General features: G+C 40.7%; 1 protein-coding gene across 1 annotated transcript in view; it reads left to right on the top strand.

Moving 5' to 3' along the window:
* The first annotated feature begins 13,539 nt into the window (after nt 1–13,539).
* Nucleotides 13,540–19,773, top strand: part of Kynu (kynureninase) — a 127,929-nt gene continuing 121,695 nt past the window's right edge. Inside the window, exon 1 of the mRNA XM_005346379.2 lies at nt 13,540–13,603. The gene's annotated coding sequence lies outside the window, so the exon portion shown is untranslated. The remainder of the gene's footprint in view (nt 13,604–19,773) is intronic.

Below are 19,773 nucleotides of genomic sequence, written 5' to 3' on the forward strand. Positions count from 1 at the left end.
GTTTTTTTTTTCCTTTTCTCAATAAAAAATGAAAAAAAAAAAAGAATTCCATATTCAAGCTCAAACATGAGGCAGAGAGAGCAAACTAGAAGTAGAACAAGGTTCTAAACTCCCAAATCCTGCCCCAGCCTCCAGCAAGGCTCCTACGCCTAAAGGTTCTACAACCTCCGCAATCCCCACCACCAACCTGAGACCAGTGGTTCACACATGCAAACCTATTTGGGGGAAATTCCTCATCTAAATCACCACACAACTGAAAACTGGAAGAGAACTGGAAGAGAGAAGTGCAAAGGAGGGTGAGGCAGATGAGACGAAAGGATAACAGCAAGACATTTCATTTGGCAGTATCATAATGAGAACTAGTATGCCGTATGCTAATTAAAATCAGTCCATTAATTACAAAAGATATAGAATTTAAGAAAAATCTGAGCTTCTATGTTCTATAATTCACCAGTGCAGGTATTATATTGCTAATGAACTAAGTGGGCACTGACACTGCATTTTCTGCAGGCTGAGCCTCCACAGTATCCTCTTTGGAGTTGAAGCTCTGCAGCTCTCTCCGGATGGCACTGCACTTAGTGGTTAAGCAGTTATGGAGCCTGTTCCCTTGGCGTCTCTAGACATTGCCGTGGTGGGGAGGCTGAGCAATGGCTTACTCATGTGGCAGCTCTCTGTCTAGTTCCTTAAACCCCTTGGAGCATCCTTTGAAATCAGGTGGAGGTAGCATCTCCTCCAGAGTTTGTGCCTTTTTCATAAGTACAGACTGAGTAAGCTTCTCATGGACATGAGCCATATTTATGGCTTCAATATTCCAAAAGGCTTCTTCTGGACCATGTAAGTTGTAACTATGACAATTAATAAACATTGCATTCAAATTCAGGATATAAAGGTTTAAGCTGTATAACAAACCCCAGAATCTCACGATTTCCTTAAATTCCTTATTAAAACCATTCTGTCCCCAAGTCCTAGATTTCTTGGCCTCTAGGTGGTAGTGGTTTGCAACATGGCAATATGCTTTGGAGGTCATCCTTCGATTATCTTGATAAACAGCTTCTGCCTGCATTATAACTATACTAAATCTTTATTAAATATTCAGTTGATGCCCTTGTTTCTCCCACATGAACGCTTCTCTTCATTATTTATCAGCTGATGAGCCTGAACATTTTCTTAATCTTTTGGTACTACATCCCCTTGGAGTAGAAATTGCATCTTTAATTCATTTCTTGCCTCTCACGCTTTCCAGCAAGCAGCCAAGGGAAGCCATACAAACAAGGGAACCCTCAAAACTGCTTAGAGATTCCTACTGCCAAAACTTCAAATTTCATTGCTCGTACATTTCCTCTTTTAGCACCTGTAGGACATAGGCACTATTTGGCCACATTTTTTCCCTCTTAAAATGGAAATGTTTCTAACACTGTGCTTTTATTTGTATCTGAGATCCTAGGACTACCTTCACTGTGTGTGTGTGTTATTTCACTATTATGAGTACAATTACTCATGCACTATTACTCAAGGATAATAAGATTCTCCCCACATTGTTTTTTTTGTCTTCTGAGTCCTTAACAGAATAGTCCTGTATAATCCAGCTTCTATCATTGCCTACCTCAAAGCTGATTACATATTTGGGGAGGGCATTTGAAAAAACTATTTCTTTTAGTTTTTGAAATTAAAATATATTTATATCATCTTCCCGCCCCCTTTTCCTCCCTCCAACTAGTCCCATCTATTTTGCCCCCTTGCTTTCTCTCAAATTCATGGTCTCTTTTTTTTCCTTCAAATGTATAGAACCTATGCAGTCCACAGAGATCAGGCAGTCCAGGTCAGTCTGCCATGGAGAATACCTACTCCACCAGGAGTCTTTTCATACTTCTCACAGCTCTGGGCTTGAGAATGGCAATGCATTGAGAACATTGTTGAGAACAGCATCAGGGTATGTATGGTAAGAGCTTGCCTTGCCTGTCTACCATCCCTGAAAAGGAAGAGACTGATGTGCCCTCACATGCCAGAGTGGACAAGGAAGCTTAAGTTTTTACATAAGAAATTTAGGTACATTCAAAGAGTAGAAATGACCATGAATACCAGTAACATTCAAAGGAGACTGTACTATGAAGAACAATAAAAAAAGTGCTTCAAAGACAAAAGCAAAGGACCTGGTTCACCTTGGTTCCAAAAGAGGAACATAGAGCCGGTCGGTGGTGGCGCACGCCTTTAATCCCAGCACTCGGGAGGCAGAGGCAGGCAGATCTCTGAGTTTGAGACCAGCCTGATCTACAAGAGCTAGTTCCAGGACAGGCTCCAAAATCACAGAGAAACCCTGTCTCAAAAAACAAAAAAAAAAAAAAAAAAAAAAAAAAAAAAAAAAAAAAAAACAAAAGAGGAACATAGAGATAGAATTTAAGAGAATCAACAGAGTAGTGCTAGAATATAGGTTGGCCTGGGCTTTGCACAGTGAAGGAAGTATTACGAGCAGGTACAGAGCCTATCAGCAGAGCAGGCATTTTGAATTTGCCTAGAACATCGTTGCAGCACGGTTGGGAAGGGGTACATGAGTGATTCAGAGGAACTTGTGGTTAAAGGGGCATACTAAAGGTTTAACCTTTGCCTTCTCTTTAAAAGAAACAGCAACTATGAAACCTTCTTTAAAAACACAAAAGCTTTATTACAACAGCTAGAAGTGAAGCTACTCAGGAGGCCAAGGCAGGAAGATGGCAAATTCAAGTCTAGCCCGGATGATATAAGCGACATACTGTCTATAAATCCTATCAACACTTCTGGAAATTTACAGTGGTAAAATACCTTCCTAGCACATCTAAAGCTTAGTCCTAGTAAATAAAATGGGCCATAACTCTAATTTCAATCACAAAGTATAAGGAGAGTTGCTAACCAGCCTTAAGACACAGATGGAGGGAACCTAGGGGTGGAGAGGGCATTGCTAATTGCTCTGAGTGTCCCGACGCAGGTGACGTGGTCCTTGACAACCCACTGAAGCCTATCTTACCAGGAGTTTCTAGGAAACTAAATAAGCTAGGGAGCGATCTCTAAACTCTGTACTGAGACTGGGCAGATGGCTCAGCATTTAAACACTTTCTTTGCAACCAAGAGTACCCAAGCTCAGATCCCAGAGCGTGTTTAAATGCTGTGTGAGTGTGGTGACCTGCTTATAATTCCAGACCCGGATGGTGGACAGAGGACCATTTGAGCTAACCAGGTAAGGATCCCACAAATCCTTTTCACAGAGGTTTTGTTTAAGAGGCCAGACCTCAAATAATGACATGAAAGCATGATCTAGGAAGATTTCAAATATTAATTGGTCCTCCACATCCTCACATGTCTACATGTGCCTCTCGTATGCATATGTCCATTCACATACTTACATAAATGAGTACACACCATACAGATGTGGGTAAAAGAAAAAAAAAAACTCCAACTCCTCTCTAAACACCGGAAGAAGACATAATACTGGAGAAGAAAGTACACAGATCAAGTATTATCCTAAGAAATTGCAGTCACTGTGGCCATGGAGGAAATGCAGCAGCAATTTGCTTTATCCACAGTGATCCAAGCTAGCTAAGTCATCTCCCAACAGAAAAACTGGGTCACCTGGTGCTAATCTTGAACCATATTGATTTTCTGCTTTAACAATAACAAAAAGGATTGGGGCATACTGGGAAGATAAATCCTTTCATGACTCCTGGATATCTCACCTCTCTCAGAACAAAACCAGACAGTTAAATAAAACATTGTGAGGAGCGATATAAAAGAGAGGGAAGAATACACCTCTGATTGTAGTAGAAGGGGAGACCTTGGAGTTAAAATTGAGACTGAAGTTGGCTTTCTTTTTTTCAGAAGAGTAGCAAGAGTGAAAAGAATAGCACGGACAGGAGTAAGTAACCACATGTAAGGGAAGGCAGAGAGGTGACAGGGAGTTTGAGTGTCAAATTCTCACAGAGAATTTAAAGGAGATCTTCTCACCCACAGCAGAAAAGGTGCAAAATGGGACCCAGAGCTCAGCACAGGGCAAATCTTAAGAGCCCTGCATGTCATGTCAAAACTGTATCTTTTTCAAAGACCACCGAACAAAGATCTTTTCCCCCTTATATATAATTCCATTTGTGTTTAAGAAAAGTTAATGCATGGATTACAGCAACTTTATATTGTTAGAGAAATTACTGAAACAGGGAATTATGCTAGGGTATTATCTAAAAGAAATAAATATATACTTGAGTGGAAATGGAATCGGATAAATAAAATGCCCAGCACTTTGTCCAAGCAAGTGGGTGGTTTAGATCTTAACTATGACCCAAGAATGTGTCACTTGATGTTGCCAGGAAAAGGTAGGAACTTGTGCACATGGAGTATAAACTGAGTGATAGGTCATTAAGAGTGTGTACTTCAGTGTTTCTCAGGACCCTAGCCCCATTCTTTTTCCTCTCCCACATTGCCAGGTATCCCATGATTCATTCTTTTGCCATATGTTCCAACACGGTGCTCTACCTTGTCACAGACCTAAAGTGATGTGGCTAAGTTTCTGAATGCATGAGACAAATATCTCTTTCCTTTCATGGATATCTATAATATCCATAACTTCCCTGGAGGCAGTGGGAAGTTCACAGAACATTAAGAGATCCACATTTACCATAAAGGATGGTAAGATATTGATTCTATGATCTTTGTCAAGAATTTCAGAGAGAAGCTAGAAACAAATCCTCCTGAAAATATTTCTTGATGACATTTTTGTTCTGTATTAACGTTATTTTATTCATTAATATTTATAACACCATGCCTAGCTATTTATTAGTATGAGGAAAATATTAACCAATGATCACATCTAAGAGGAATGAATCCAAATGTCCATTCTTTCAAGCAGAGTAGAAATTAGAGGTCTTCATGTAATGGAGTAATTGCAAATAATTTGTTAGATGAACATGACAGATAAACATAATTTGAAAGAAGCAAAGCATAAGCTATGTAAATTGCTGTGTTAGAAGAGAACCTATGAAAACAAGACAGGAAATGAGCTTGTTGCTGACTGCTCTGTTTGTATGCCATAGCAATTATCCAGACCCAAAAGTCCCTTCCTATGCCAGCGAGTCTAGGGATGCCTGGGGACTTGCCTGCTTTTTGAGTTCTTCCTCTAATCAATGTGGGAGTGAGGGGTGGATATGTTAAGTGTATGCTCTCAAGTGTATGATAATGAATCAAAGAAAGCACAGTAAGTAGGTTTTAAAGAAGCACTCAAAGTCCAGAGAAAATGAGAGATGGAGCCTAGACTATCGCTTACTTGTAAGGTGCTTTCCTAAGACAACTAAGGCCATGGGTTTGATCCTCAATACCAGAAATAACAAATGGAAATCGTATACATTGTAATTATGTCTATACAGGTGATTTCTATGAAAATTGGGGATCAGACTACCCCAAGATCCAGCAATATCACTCTTGGGCTATGGTAAAGTACGTGTGATTCAGTTTCCCTCTGGAGCCAATACTGACTTTTAAGTCATTTGAGTTCAAGCTTGCCTGCTCTGCTTTGTCCTGTAGCCTTGAAGGCTGTGAATAACTTCTGTATAAGCCCATAGGAAAGAGCATTTTAAGCCCGAATTTGCCCAGCACATTATTCTATTAAAATTTGGGCTTGTGATTGTCAGCCAGAGGAACTCCTTGTTAGAGATTAGAAGCTGCTTCCTAGCTGAATTCTTGCATGACATAATGCACCTGCTTGAGCTTCCTCCCAAAAACAGTGCAGGGAATGGTTAGTTTATTGTACTGCTCTTTGGTTTGCCTTTTGCCTGTAACTAGTATTTATGTTGGCTGAGAAATAAACTCGGGACTAGTTGGTATTCACCTTCAGTGCTCCTAGTCTATTCTGTGTTTTCTATCTCTGTTTCTCTTAATCTGCCATTTTCTTTAACCTCCTGCCCCCCTCCCAAGTCCCCTGATGATTCCTACTAGAGTGGGCTCCATCATTGGGCATATACCCAAAAGATACTGCATCATACCACATGGACACTTGCTCAGCTATGTTCATAGCACCATTATTTGTAATAGCCAGAACCTGGAAACAACCTAGTTGTCCCTCAACCAAAGAATGGACAGAGAAAATGTGCATTTACCTGATGGAGTATTAATTAGTCGGTGGTAAAGGAAACAGTGATCTCATGAAATTTGCAAGCAAATGGATAGAACTAGAAAATGCCATCCTGAGTAAAGTAACCCAAACTCAGAAGGACAAACATGGGTATGTACTCACTCATAAGTGGAAACTAGACATAACAGCGTTAGAGAAACTAGGAAACAAGGAGGACCCTAAGAGGAATGGATGGGACTCCGGGTGAAGGGAAAGTAGATGAGATCTGGGTAAACTGGAGTTAGGGGTGAGGACATAGAGGGGAGGAGATGAGGGAGGAGAACATGAGGGAAGGGGATGTTAAAGCCGGGGAATGAATGGAGGAGGAAAGCAATGAAAGAGATATCTTGATAGAGAGAACCAACATGGGGTTAGGGAGAAACCTGGTGTTAGGGAAACTCCCAGGAACCCAAAAGAATGACCTCAACTAAGACTCCTAGTAATAGTGGAGAGAATGCCTGTAATCAGTTTGGTGACTACCCTAACTGTCATCATGGAGCCTTCATCTATAAACTAATGGAAGCAGATGCAATGATATACAGCCAAGCACTAGGCTGAGCTTTTGGAGGCCATGCAGATAGAATGAGAAGAGATAATATTAGCAAGTGGGGAGGGTCAAGATAAAGATGAGAAAAATCTACAAAGAGCTGAACCATGTTTGTGGGAACTCATGAATTCTAGAAAGACAGCAGTGGAGCCTGCATGGAACCGAACTCTGCCCTCTGCATGTGGGAGAGAGTTTTGTAGCTTGGTCTGGTTGAGAAGCCCCTGGCAGTGGGATCAGGATCTATTTCTGGTACATAAACTGTCTTTTTGAAGAGCCTTCCCTTTAATGGGGTGCTTTACTCAGCCTTGATGCAGGTGGGAGGGTCTTGATCCTGCCTCAACTGAATGTACCAGGTTTGTAGACTCCCCATGGGAAGTATTACCTTTTTGGAGGAGTGGATGGTGGTGGGCCAGGGGGTAGAGGGGAGTGGGAGAAGAGATGGGGGGAAATTGTGGCTGGTATATAAAATGAGCAAAACACCTTTTAAAAAAAGAAATTATGTTTAAACAAAGAATAGGAAAAAAATAACTAGGTTGATAGAAGAGAATTATGTGACCAATATGGTGACTAACAGTGAGTGAAAAGTTAACTGCTACTCTAGTATCCAGAGCAAAGATGCCACACAAATTTGTATCATTTTTGGAACAGAAATATTTGAGAGCTATTTATCCTGTGGCTTCCTAACTAAAAACTCATGCTTTTTACTGGCTGTGGTGGCTTATGGTTATGATGCCATTATCCAAAAGTGTGAGACAGGCGATTACAAATTTGAGCCCAACTTGCGCAGCATAACAAGACTGTCTCAAAAATCCAAATATGGGAAGAGAGAGATAGACCAAGGCAGAAACAGAGACAGATAAAGGAGCCATTCTGAATTGGACTTCATAATGCAGTGAAATCCATGTCTTTGTTGCTTTTATGTGGTCCAGTTTATGCCATAAGAAAACTGAATTCTCTAAGAGCCAAACCTATGGAACCAAAAACAATGCATTGTAAGTGTTCTTGTTACTATAGGCAAAATGAAATTTTCCTGGTGATGACCCAGGCAGGTCTCTGAACTTCCCATATTCAAGGACCCTTCTCTGGTTCATGGTAACCAAGGTATATGAATGAAGAGGTAAAAATATGCAACCTCTCCCTCTTCCATGAGTTAAAACATTCACAGTGTTATTTCATCATGGAAACTGTCATTATCTTTCCTTCCATTTGATAAAACTGTGTTGAATGTCAATATTGTTTCGTTATTCCTGACAAGAATTGCATGGGCCCAGTCTGTTGACTTCAACTCTACGTAGAAAACATTCTACATTACAAAGTACTAACATTAAAGATCACCAACTATTTAAATGAGAAATTTAAATGAGAAAATGTTCCATATAGGCTCATGTATTTGAACAGTTGGTCTCCAGTTGGTCAAATTGTTTAGAAAGATTGTGAGACCTTTAGAAACGCACACTAGGGAAAGGATTTGCTGTATCACCCTAACCCCTGTTCTCTTTCACTCTGTCTGTCTGTCTGTCTGCCTGTCTATATCTCTCTGCTCACTATGTGCACGCAAAAATGTCACTTGTAGGATCCTTACACCTGCTGCCATGACTTCTCTGCCATTACAGAGTCAAGCCCTCCTAGACCGTAAGTCACAATAAACCCTTTCTTCCTTAAGTTGCTTTTAGGGTGCTCTTTTACCACAGCAACAGAAAACAGCTGAAAGTCCAGGCTTATTTAGATCTCTTTCTGTTACCACCTTTCCCATCAGTTTTTGTGTGCATAAAACCGAACATTGCTTTCATTTTTATATGATGCAGAACTTTGCTTCTACCTGTCCAATCTCAATTGAGCTATGCCAGTTTACAGAAGGGATTGCCGGGGGCTAAGCTTGATTGTTAATGTGATCAATTTACCCTCAATATTCTCGAACTTGGAAAGATAGGAACTTATAAAAATCTCTTGATCCACAGATTGCAGATTTTCTGCTTTAATCTAAGGGGGTGTGCTAAAGTCAGAATGAATCATTTAGGACCTATTTTCTTTCAAACATGTAGATATTTGAAAGACTAAGACATAATCCTTTTAGACATTTGTTAATTCAAATGTCCATGCAGATACATGAGGGAAAGATGGAGAAATCCTCCAGGGAAAGAAGATGCTGTGACTTTAGATTCACATGGAAGCCTTGTCCTCTCATTCCACTATCATTTTTGAAGGAAATCAGTATTTTTTTAAATGAATAGAAAATATTTGATACAGGCCAGTCTCTACATCAGTTTTCAACAAGCAGCTAAAGTTGACAATTGCAGCAGCATCCCTGATATAGACACTGGTAGTAGACAGTATGTATTTTCAAAATGTTCCTTTAGGGTCTGGATGATAGGTCCCATATTATCACATTATTGTTACACATCAAAACTTTGATTGGATGTGTATGTTTGTAATAAGCAGCCAGGGTACATAAGCCCTTGTCATCAATACTTCCACCATGAAGTTTCCCTCCATGACAGAAGCCGGCAACAGCAGGGATCTATGAGTATGGAAAAAGTACTTTACAGTTGTGTTCATACTGGAGTCTATGACTGCTGTAGCCATGGGCTTTTGTTCTGGGTTACAGTACAGGATTTGGATTCATTCTCATGAAAAAGATCTTAATCCAAGTGAATAGCACTTGGTGGCATTCTAGCATTATAAAAGCCAGGCAGCATGAAAAGAGCTCCCAACTCAATTATATTTCTCCATGTCACACAGCCAAAGTAAGGGGTGTCTTCAGCAATGCGGTGTTATCATCTGGCTCCAGCATGCAGTCAACAGCATTAACAATAGCCTTTATGGTTCAGGGATGTCGGGAGACTCCTTGCTTAATAGAAGGTGGAAAGATCTAGCTTTCCTCTGGTACTGAGCTGTTTATTCAAATGCCTTCTGTTTTCTGACACTGTCTTTTTCTGTTCACAGGGGGTACTTTCTTTAAGACTCCCTTAGCCTCTTTTTCATTCTTCTTCAAGATCCTCAAGTCACCCAAGGTTATAAAACATTTTTACAGAGTATGGCAAGATCTTTGAAGGTCCTGCTGTGCTTTATAAACAAGTGTCATCTTGGTCTTAGACAGTCAAGACAACACTAAAATGAAACATCATCAGAGTATAAAACATTATGAGAAGATCTTGTCTTCGTTTCATTTCTAATAAAATACCTTGACTATAAGCAACTTAGAAGAAAGGGTCTTTATTAGATTTAAAATTCCACATTACAGTTTCTTATGGTGGAGTGAAGTCAGGAACTAGAAAAAAGCTATTCAACTCATACCCTCAGTCAAGAGTAGAGCAAAATAAATTCATGAATCCTGGCTTGCTTGCTTACACTCAGTTCAATGTATCCACTCTTACATACAATTCAACATCCCTACCTAAGGAATGATTCCACCCACAGTGGTCTGAGTCTTCCTACAGCACTTGATATAGGCAGTACTCCAGAAACATGCCTGCAGGTCAACCCATTGTAGATAATCCCTTAGTGAGACTCCCGCATTTGATGCTAAGCTTTGTTACAGCTAATCATCAGATGTTGTCACTTGTGCCAACTGTTGAATCAGCAGAGTAATGTCGAGTTCAGGTATGGGTGGGAAATGCTATGTTATTTAGGACTCAATTATTCTGAAAGGAATTCCAAACCATTTTATTGGAAGTACTTACTTATTTTCCAAGTAGGACAGATAATGAAAATGATTGACTATAAGCCTATCCTTAAACCTTCATGAACTGTACCGTGCACTTCAAACATAAAACTGTAGGCAAGAGGAAGAAAGCCAGTTTAAATTTCTCATTTTAACCTGCACCTAGAAGAAAGTGGCTCTTCATCTACAAATTATGGCTAAAAGCTATTTTAGCATGATATAAGATAGTATTTAGTCATTTCAACAACAAAAATATCTTTTAGAATACATACAAATTCAGTTAAAATGTCACTTATGAGCATGATCTGTGCAAAATAATTTGAGATTTGTGGATTGAATTCATGTCCTCAAGCATGTTAAGCATGTACTCTAATCCTAATATGCCTTACAATCCTGCAGAAGGTTTAAAAAACAACTCTGAAATAAACAGTGAATCAGAAAAGACATTTTAAACAGAGGAAGAAGAAGAGGGTGAGGACTCTAGGAGAAAATTAAATGAAGCAATGTTACCATGTATGCCCATCTGTACGTAATGAGAAGGCAGTTGATAATGAGAGATTTGGAAATTATAGTTGTTACTCTAGATCGGGTCTCTTGTTACCGTAGGTCAGGTCTCTTATAATCTTTGTTCCAGTCTAAAAAACACTGAACTGCTTTAGCCAAGTCCAGAATACATGTATGTCTGTACTTCGAGAAGAAGGAGGTAAAAGATTTACAAATTTCTTACCTATGAATAGGCAGAAACAGAAGGGAAAGAAAATGAGTGGAAAGCCTTGTAAAGGTGTCATTTTCCATGAGGGGAATGTAATAGGGAAGGAGGAAGCACGAGACTTGCCAGAGGAAAATGACACTTTTGTTCCTAAAATGGATTCACGAGGCAGACATGGAAAGTGCCTAGTGTGTGCAAAAATGCAGTAGAACTTCCAGTTCGAGATGGATGGGTCAGGCAAGAAAAGCATGGGGGTAGATAGAAAAGAAAGAAATGTTATAAAATAATCAGTGAAGGCAAATTGTATGTCACTGAATAGACTAGAACTACAAAACCAAGCCCTCCGTATAATGATATTTGGGGTTAAAAGATAGACAATAGACAGACAGATAGACAGACTAATGATAGGTAGATGACAGAAAGATAGATGTATGATGGACTGATGATAGGTGGATATATAGATAGATATGATACGAGATACATGATAGATATATGGAAAGATGGATTGACGGATGGATAGATGGATGGATATGTCAATACTTCATATTATTGCCTATACATCAAGACATCAATGTGTGTGTAACAAGGTCATATCTCAGATGTGGTAGTTCATGAGCTCACAGCCAACCAAAATTCTCGGCATTTGTGAATCCAAGAGACTACACATGTCAAGACAGTAGACATGGGAACAAGGAAATGGCCTTTTATGGAATGAGGAGTCAAGTGTCAGAAACAAAGATTGGTTGGCATAAAGGTACAAATTAGAAGAAAACATTTCTTAACTTAGACGGATCTCATAAATGACAACATTTATGAGGTATGGCTTGCTCGATGTCATAAGATTACCACCACTTAGAACAGCTGTAGCTCCATTACTTTGCCTTGGCAATGAGTGAGCTATAACTTTTGACTCTGGGTGCTCTTAGTATCAGGTTACTTAGTAACAACTAAGACCTCCAGTCAAGACAAAAGGGTTTTCCTGTTCCAACTCTCCATACCAAAACAGCTTGTGCCTATCAAGACTGCTTTTATCAATTAAATACAACAATAGTTTCCTAATACTGAATATTTAAGGGAACTGGCAAATAATTTAAATTATTAAATAAAACCAGTAGGGTAAAGTGAATGGATGGAATACAAGAAACTAAGGTGTGCCAGCAAAGGAGCAGTTTGGGTGGTGAGGGAAGGTGGGCCTCAGCAGCTCTGTCTACGAGCGCTACAGTTACCACTCAAAGATTCTACCAAATAGCTGAGAGAAAGCATTTGGCCTGTCTGTTATGGTTTTCTGTCTCTTTAAGAGGCAAGCTATGCCCACTTCCTCCCCCTCCACTGAGGCAGGATGATCTTCAGCTTCTGGCCTGAGCTCACTCTCTTTTCCATCTTCCTCTCAGAGAGGCAGCTTCACTTCTGCCTCTCTCCCCACTTCTCTGCTTCCCCCTTTCTCTTTCTCCTCCTCCTCCTCCTCCTCCTCCTCCTCCTCCTCCTCCTTCTTCTTCTCTCTCTCTCTCTCTCTCTCTCTCTCTCTCTCTCTCTCTGTCCCCCCTTCACCATTTCTCCTCCACAACCCCCTGAATAAATATTCAACCTCACTCTGCATGTCATGTCTATCCATGTCTCTGTCTCCTGCCCGCCTGCCATGTGTCTCCCTGCCTGGGACCATCCACTGCTTGGGACCGGCAGCTGTCTCTGCCTGGGACTGGCTGCTCCCAGAGCCACTGCCTGCCACCACATGGCCCACCACCACTGCTCTGGGACCAGCAGCCATCTCTGCCTGGGACCGGCTGCTCGCAGGTCCCCCTACTACCACCATTTGAGACCTACAGCATTTCTGCTGCCTACTGCCACTGGGGATCTTGCAGCCTTTTTTTTTAAAAAAAATATAAAACTGTCATTATACATCTCTCCATACTGAATAATAAGGGAGTATGGCTCTCTCTCTGCGTAGATCCAATCTTCTAAAATTCTGACATCACAAGACAGTAAATGATAGAAAATAAATATACTACAATATTTTAAATTTCTCAATTAGATTCAAAATTTTATATTTCCTTTTGAGTCAGGTGAGGAGTCTCATTATTCATTATAAGTTCAAAATCCTACAGTCAAATTGAACACTGGGGTCAGTATCTTAAAATCCAAGAGAAATGTGTCCAGAGTTGAAAGAGGGCAGCACTTAGAATATTCCAGAGCACAAAGTGAAAAATAAATGCAGATTTTTGGAGGCCAGTTCTCTGACACAGTAATCATAGCAGAGATAAGCAGAGGTCAAGGAAGCCTCTGATCTCTTCTTGGCTAGAGCTGACAAGGGTGCCCCACAAGAAGCCCTCACAGAGCCAGGTGTTTGGCCACCTACAGGGGGAGCAGCAGCATTTTGCTTAGTTCTTGCCAATGGCTAGAAATTTGCAACCTGGTCAAACAGGGTGGGAGGAGCAGAGTTGACAGGCAGATTCCCCAGCAGGGTGGAGTCTGATCAGTTCTTAAAGTCTGGCTGGCTAGAGAGGAACTATCAGGCATCCCCTGAGAAGACAGTGGAAGCTGAGGGCCCTGTGCAGGACTGAGCAGGTAAGCAGAGAGGCCATGGCGTGGCTCTACACAGAAATGTCCATTCGCTTCTCTTGTCCTTTTCCAAGTGGTTCTTCTCTGCTAATATAGTGCGACCCATTAGAGATTTTTCCCCATTGTTTCTGCTTTTTGGGCCATGACCTCCTGCATCTCCATACCCAGCATAGAGAAGAGATCTAAACAGCACAGCAAGATAACACATTGCAGTTCATCTACTAAACTTTAGTTTATATGGGTCAGTAGAGCAAGTCCAGATGAGAAAAGGCATGTTTAAATGAGCTTTCTGGTTTCTGCTTTTGTATTTTCATCCTGTGCTGCCGTTGGTCACATTCACATTTACAGAAGTGAAAGTGTCTCTTTTGGAGTGGAGTTTCTTCCCCTTTCATTTTCTACAGCGTTTGCCTAAAAACAGAAAGTCGATTCATTTTTTTTTTCTCTTTTCTGTGTTTGGTATACAGTTCCTGTTCCAATGTCCACTACTTTAGGAACTTGGAAACAAATGCAAACTCAAGCAAAAGTAAAACAAACTCAAGTCTTCTACTGTCCGGCTCTGCTGGCCATACTGTGACGTCATCTCATTCTCAATGAGAGTCCTACAAAAGCGGGCTTTGTGCACCTGTATATAAACCTTTTGCTTTCCCAGTGGAGGACGGCTTTCTATGGATGTATCTATACCAGCTTCTAAACTTTGATCTTAGTATCCAGTTCAAATTTCCTCACTCCAGGGTTAGACTGACTCTTTGTTGTGTAACCATTAACTACTGAGTGCTGGGTAATTTATTTACTGGTTAACCTTAGGACAGTAGAATCAGAAAGTCGTAAATCTGTGATTCTTAACAAACATGCAGCTTTTAGTAAGTCAAGCCCTTCAACTGTGAAAATTTAGCTACATAAATAAAACCATGGGGATACGATTTTCAAATCTTCAAGTGTGTCGTTGAGGACAGAATCAATTTCCATCAAACCACATTGATATTTAAAGCTGTTATGGAAATACCTTATGAATGTGACTTGATGCTAACCATAGTCTTTTGGGAAAAGTTAGATTGAACTTTATTTTATATGACAATGACAAAAGTGTGTTCAGATGACTTGCAAGCCAGCACCTGACATGTTTGTCTACCTCTGCAAAATTAAACCATGCTCACTACATGAACTACGAAATTTGGCAGTTATGAAAAACTGGTATCTAATGTCTTCATTTTCAAACAAATCATGTCAATTTACTTGGCAATGATAACCCTAAACAAGGCATAAAATGATGTTTTGAAACACTAATTGTCTTAGCTGGTGGTATGAATGCAGAATTAAGCAGCAATTAGTGTGAAGTAATCAAGTGCTCTCTCGGGGAGAAGGCCTTGAATGAGCATCTCAGCCTGTTGGAGCTGTGCACAGAGGGGTAACCCAGAAGGAGACCTTATTTCAGTGAAGAAACTCCTGTCCGGAATCTGCTCCTGCCTTAGGTACAACAAGCCCAGAAGTGGAAACAGCCACACTTTGGCCAGAAGGAAATAGATATTAAAATAAAGAAATTAAGCCATGAATCTGAAACCTCAGTATGCAGATAGGAGAGTCACGGCTCCAGCTAAGCTTCTGCTGCCTCGTGACGCTCTGTCTCCAAGTATTTTTTTAAGAGGAAATAAATCCATGTATATACTATGCTGGTGTGGGGACTTTATATGGACTTGAAAAGAGAAAACAGTAATAAACTAAATCATTGATTGTAAGTCTCAGGACGGGATACAGGGAAGTAGTAGGCTGCCCTGTGCAGAGGGTTTTATCTCTCCAGGGGGTTTTCTCTGTGGGTCTGACTCCATGACTCCTCAAGAGAAGCCCAGTTTGCCCTACATTCTCAGCCACACTTGACGATAAACATTGTATTGGCCTCAGAGTTCATTTTTCATCTATTGTCAGTCTTTGGCTTCAAGGTCAAGGTAAGTAACTCCACCTTACTAGGACTAACTAGATGTAGGTGCAGGCATACGAATACTTTTCTTGCTTGTTTTTGGATAGGATCTGGCTGTATAGTCAGGGCTGGCTTAGAACTTGTGATCCTCAGTCTTTTCCCCGGTAAGGTTACTGTGATAACAGATATGTGCCACCATGCCCAACATGATTCACTTTTATTGTTTGCATGCTTGATCACAAGGTCAGCAGCATTAGTTTAGTTTTTCAGAGATGTATGCCCAAGTCGTAGTAGATGCTCTACTGGTAAACATTCCTTGAATTGATGGTTGAATAACTGTCATTTTTTGCACACTTAGAAAGTCTCTAAATTTACTCAAACAAATTCTTGCCATTGTTTTCTCATAATGAGTTTCTGTACATTGAAATATGTATAAATAACCAGGAAGACGGTTTTTAGATTGCTGTTGTCTAAGGCACAGTCTTCTGATATAGTGCGAGCTGGCCTGGGACTCACTATCTGGCCCAGGGTGATGTTGATTTCAAGGTAGGCCTCAGCCTCCATGGTGCTGAGACCGCAGGCCTGAGCAAACATTCCCGGTTTCATTTAGGAGTATTGCTCCAGCCTTTCACAGGCTGGAGGAGTGAGAGCAAGGTTAAATTGTGGCCACAGAAGATGTCAGCAGTGTTAACAGATGCTCCTGTGAGGATAGTGGGGTGCTGTTTGGATATGACAGCAAATTCATCTCAGAATTGAAAGAACGTCTCCCTCAGAACTCACATCTCCCCAAAGAAATATAACGTGCCAGCACTACAGTAAAAATGCCAACATAAGGCAAACTCTTGTCTCCGAATTTCACTAAAGGTGTGTCTCTAATTGGTCTTCCTATGTCAGAGTGGGAGAAGGTCGCTTCTCCTGGGAACAGGTCATTCCTCATGTCACATAATTCACTGAGCTGTTTGTTTGGCTTCTCCTATTCAGCTGTCATTTTACCTTTAGGGGAAAGCCTGCATACATAAGCAACATTGCTTAGCAATGGGGTAACCTTCATGAGAAATTAAACACGGTACGGTGCTAGTAGAATAGACTTTAACAGAGCCTGTAAGAACTCCCTGCAACAGGTCTGTATTAAGGACACACCAAACAGAAAGGACAAAGAACAGCCGTCAACAGCTTTACAGAGCTCAGTGCATGGAGGCGTTCTGTGACATTCCACACAGGACCAGCCTGTATTTGTTCCCAGCCTTCACTGTTTAGCCACAACTGCTCGGCTCAGTGACCTTTTTTGCTGCTAGCGTCACGGCACACTTTTCATGTTTTAATAATCAATACTTCTGTTTCACTGTGAACATAAAAATGAGTGTCTTCTGACCCTATGCTCTGGAGCCCCAGTATTTCACAGTTTCCCTCTGATTCTTTGAAATTCATGATCCTGTTTCTACCTGGACTAATCAGTGTCTCTCCCAGTTCAAGCTCCTGGAAGAGTTTGATGTTATGCTCAGTTAAATACTATGGCCACTTCTTCAGTAGAGTTACAGCAAATCATTCACAGACACCCATGTATGGTTAAGTGTTTAGGCAAGGTCAAACCAAATGTGTCAAGGTCAGACCAAATGAGGCACAGTCATATCTATTTGTAGGTGGAGTTTTCCCGTCCAGTGAGGTGCTTCCAAATGACCACACAAAGGTTTATATTAATTGTAAATGCTCAGCCAATAGCTCAGGCTTATTACTAGCTACGTCCTACATTTTAATTGAACCCATATTTCTTATTTATGGTCTGCAAGGTGGCAGTACCTTTGTTAGGTATAATTTGGGATGTCTTTCTGTATGTGTGTTGCTTTTATTGGTTAATGAATAAAGCTGTTTTGGCCAATGGCTTAGAAGAGTAAAGCCAGGCATGAAATTCAAGCAGAGATATACAGAAAGAGTAGGTGGAGTTAGGTAGACGCCAGCCAGCTGACGAGAAAATAGGACATGTAGAAAATGATGTAACACCATGGCAACATGGTAATACATAGACTAATAGAAATGGAATAATTTGAGATATAAGAGCTAACTAGAAATATTCCAGAGCTATTTGTCCAACAGTGTTGTAATTAACAGAGTTTCTGTGTGATTATTCAGGACTTTGTAGCTGGGAAATGAAAATGTAGTGTCATCTCCATGTACAATGGCATGTTCATCTTGCTTCTTAGCATTTCGTTTCTCCCTGTACCATCAGTTTGATCACCCTGCCTATACTTTTTTTTTGCCTGGCTAATGGCCAATCAGCTTTTTTTTTTTAAGCCGGTGAGAGTAACACATATTCATAGTATGCAAAAGGATTGTTCCACAGCACTTATTCTAGCTTTCTTTATCAGAAGGTACCCCAGGAGGAAGCAATTTCAAATCAAGTTGCAGGAGCAACAAGAATATTCTATCTTTATCATCCACATATGTGCCTGAATAACCTGTGTTCTAGTTAGGATTAAGTAGAGAAGGAAGGATGGAAGATGAAACGCAAGTGCAAAGCTTCTTCCGTGCCAGTTTTGGAGGAAAACCCATTCTACATTCTTCTTAGTATAAGATGAAAAACAAATGTCACACTTGCTCTTCATTGCAGATTCAGTTTGCAGTGGCCATAGTTGCATCACTCTCTGGATGCCCACGGATGTGGAATTGAATGTTTTCTATGTAAGACTCTGTCTTCTATGCAAGAGAAACTGTTGCCATCCAGTCTATGTTTTTCTTAGCAAATATGTCATGAACTCACAATCTTCTCTTTTCTCAATCCTATAACATCTTTAAAAATTATGTTATTACTAGTGTACGTAAGGTCATGTGCATGTTCCTGTATGTGTGTGTGAGAGAGGGGGGATGTGCTATGGTGGACACCTAACCGTCAGAGGAAAACTTTGGGAGTCAGTTTTGTCCTTTCATGCCATTGACTCAGGAGCTTTCTTGTTGTTTCTACCAGGCTTATACTCTAGGCTAGTAGTCCCAGGGAATTCTGGGTAGCTCTCCTGTTTCCACCTCCCATGTTAGAGCAGGAGCACTGGATTACAGATGTGCGTCATCCCATCTGGGCTCTCCGAATCAAACTCAGGTTGAAAGACTTATGCAGGAAGTACTTCCAGCCGCTTTGCCATCTCACCAGCTCCCTGTTAAATGCTTATAATTCCTCACAGAACATAGCGATTTTCATTTAATGCAAATTTGTATAGCCAGTGTTGTGCAGCATAAGTACGTTTGCTATTCAATAAGTATCCCAAAGCCTTTTTCAGTCACAGAAGTTTTCCGTGACTAACATCTGCCCCTGCCTATGTCACTCTATTTCCCTTTCAATCCTACAGGGTATTCGTTGACCAGTCTGAGGTAAGCTCCTATCCTGGACCTTTAAGTTCTGAAATACTTTCTTCAAGGTGAGATATTCATCAAGACAAATGCATAGGGTCACCCTGATGTTGATCACCTAAACCATCTCATTATTCTGTCTCCTTAGTTTTTAAAATTATCTACAACATTTACTATGGCATTTACTCTCCTTTTCTGCCACAAAATGCCAACAGTGCAGGAATTGGCACTTACAGCCATCTACCCTACCTTCCCACCAGTGTCAGGAGCCACATGAAGGGAGCTTGGCAAGTTTATGTCTTAAAGGCCTAAGTGGATGATGCTTATAGAATGACCATGTGGAAATCAAGGGAGTCTAAGGAGGCCTGGTTATCTTTAACTCCTTTCTTATTCAACTTCAAAGAATTAAAATTTAGGGGAAATGTAAATCAATAAACCAACAAATGAGTGGAGTTAAAACATGCAATTAAACCTCCATTTTCAGGCTAGTGATATTGATAGCTCAATTAGTAAAAGTGCTTGCTACACAGCTGGATGTCTCGAGTTCAATACCCTGACCCACAGCACAAAGAGAGAACCAAATTCTAGAAATTTTCCTCTGATATCTGCACATGCTCCGTGGCACATAGTTATCCCCATATGTAGGAGGAGGGCTTGCTTGTTTTTCCCACCTGCCCAGCTAACTTAGCCCCGAAATAACCACACAGAAACTGTATTCATTATATCACTGATTGGCCCATTAGCTCTAGCTTCTTATTGGCTAACTCTTACATCTTAATTTAACCCATTTCTATTAATTTTTTGAGCGGCGGGCTGCGTCCCGGCACCCGGCCGCCCACATGGCTAGCTCTACCCGAAATAATTACACGGACACTGTGTTCATTTAATCACCGCTTGAAGGAAGGCTGCTTGTTCATCCGGCTCTCAA

This window comes from Microtus ochrogaster, chromosome 4, assembly GCF_000317375.1.
Source record: "Microtus ochrogaster isolate Prairie Vole_2 chromosome 4, MicOch1.0, whole genome shotgun sequence".
NCBI classification, from domain to species: Eukaryota; Metazoa; Chordata; class Mammalia; order Rodentia; family Cricetidae; genus Microtus; species Microtus ochrogaster.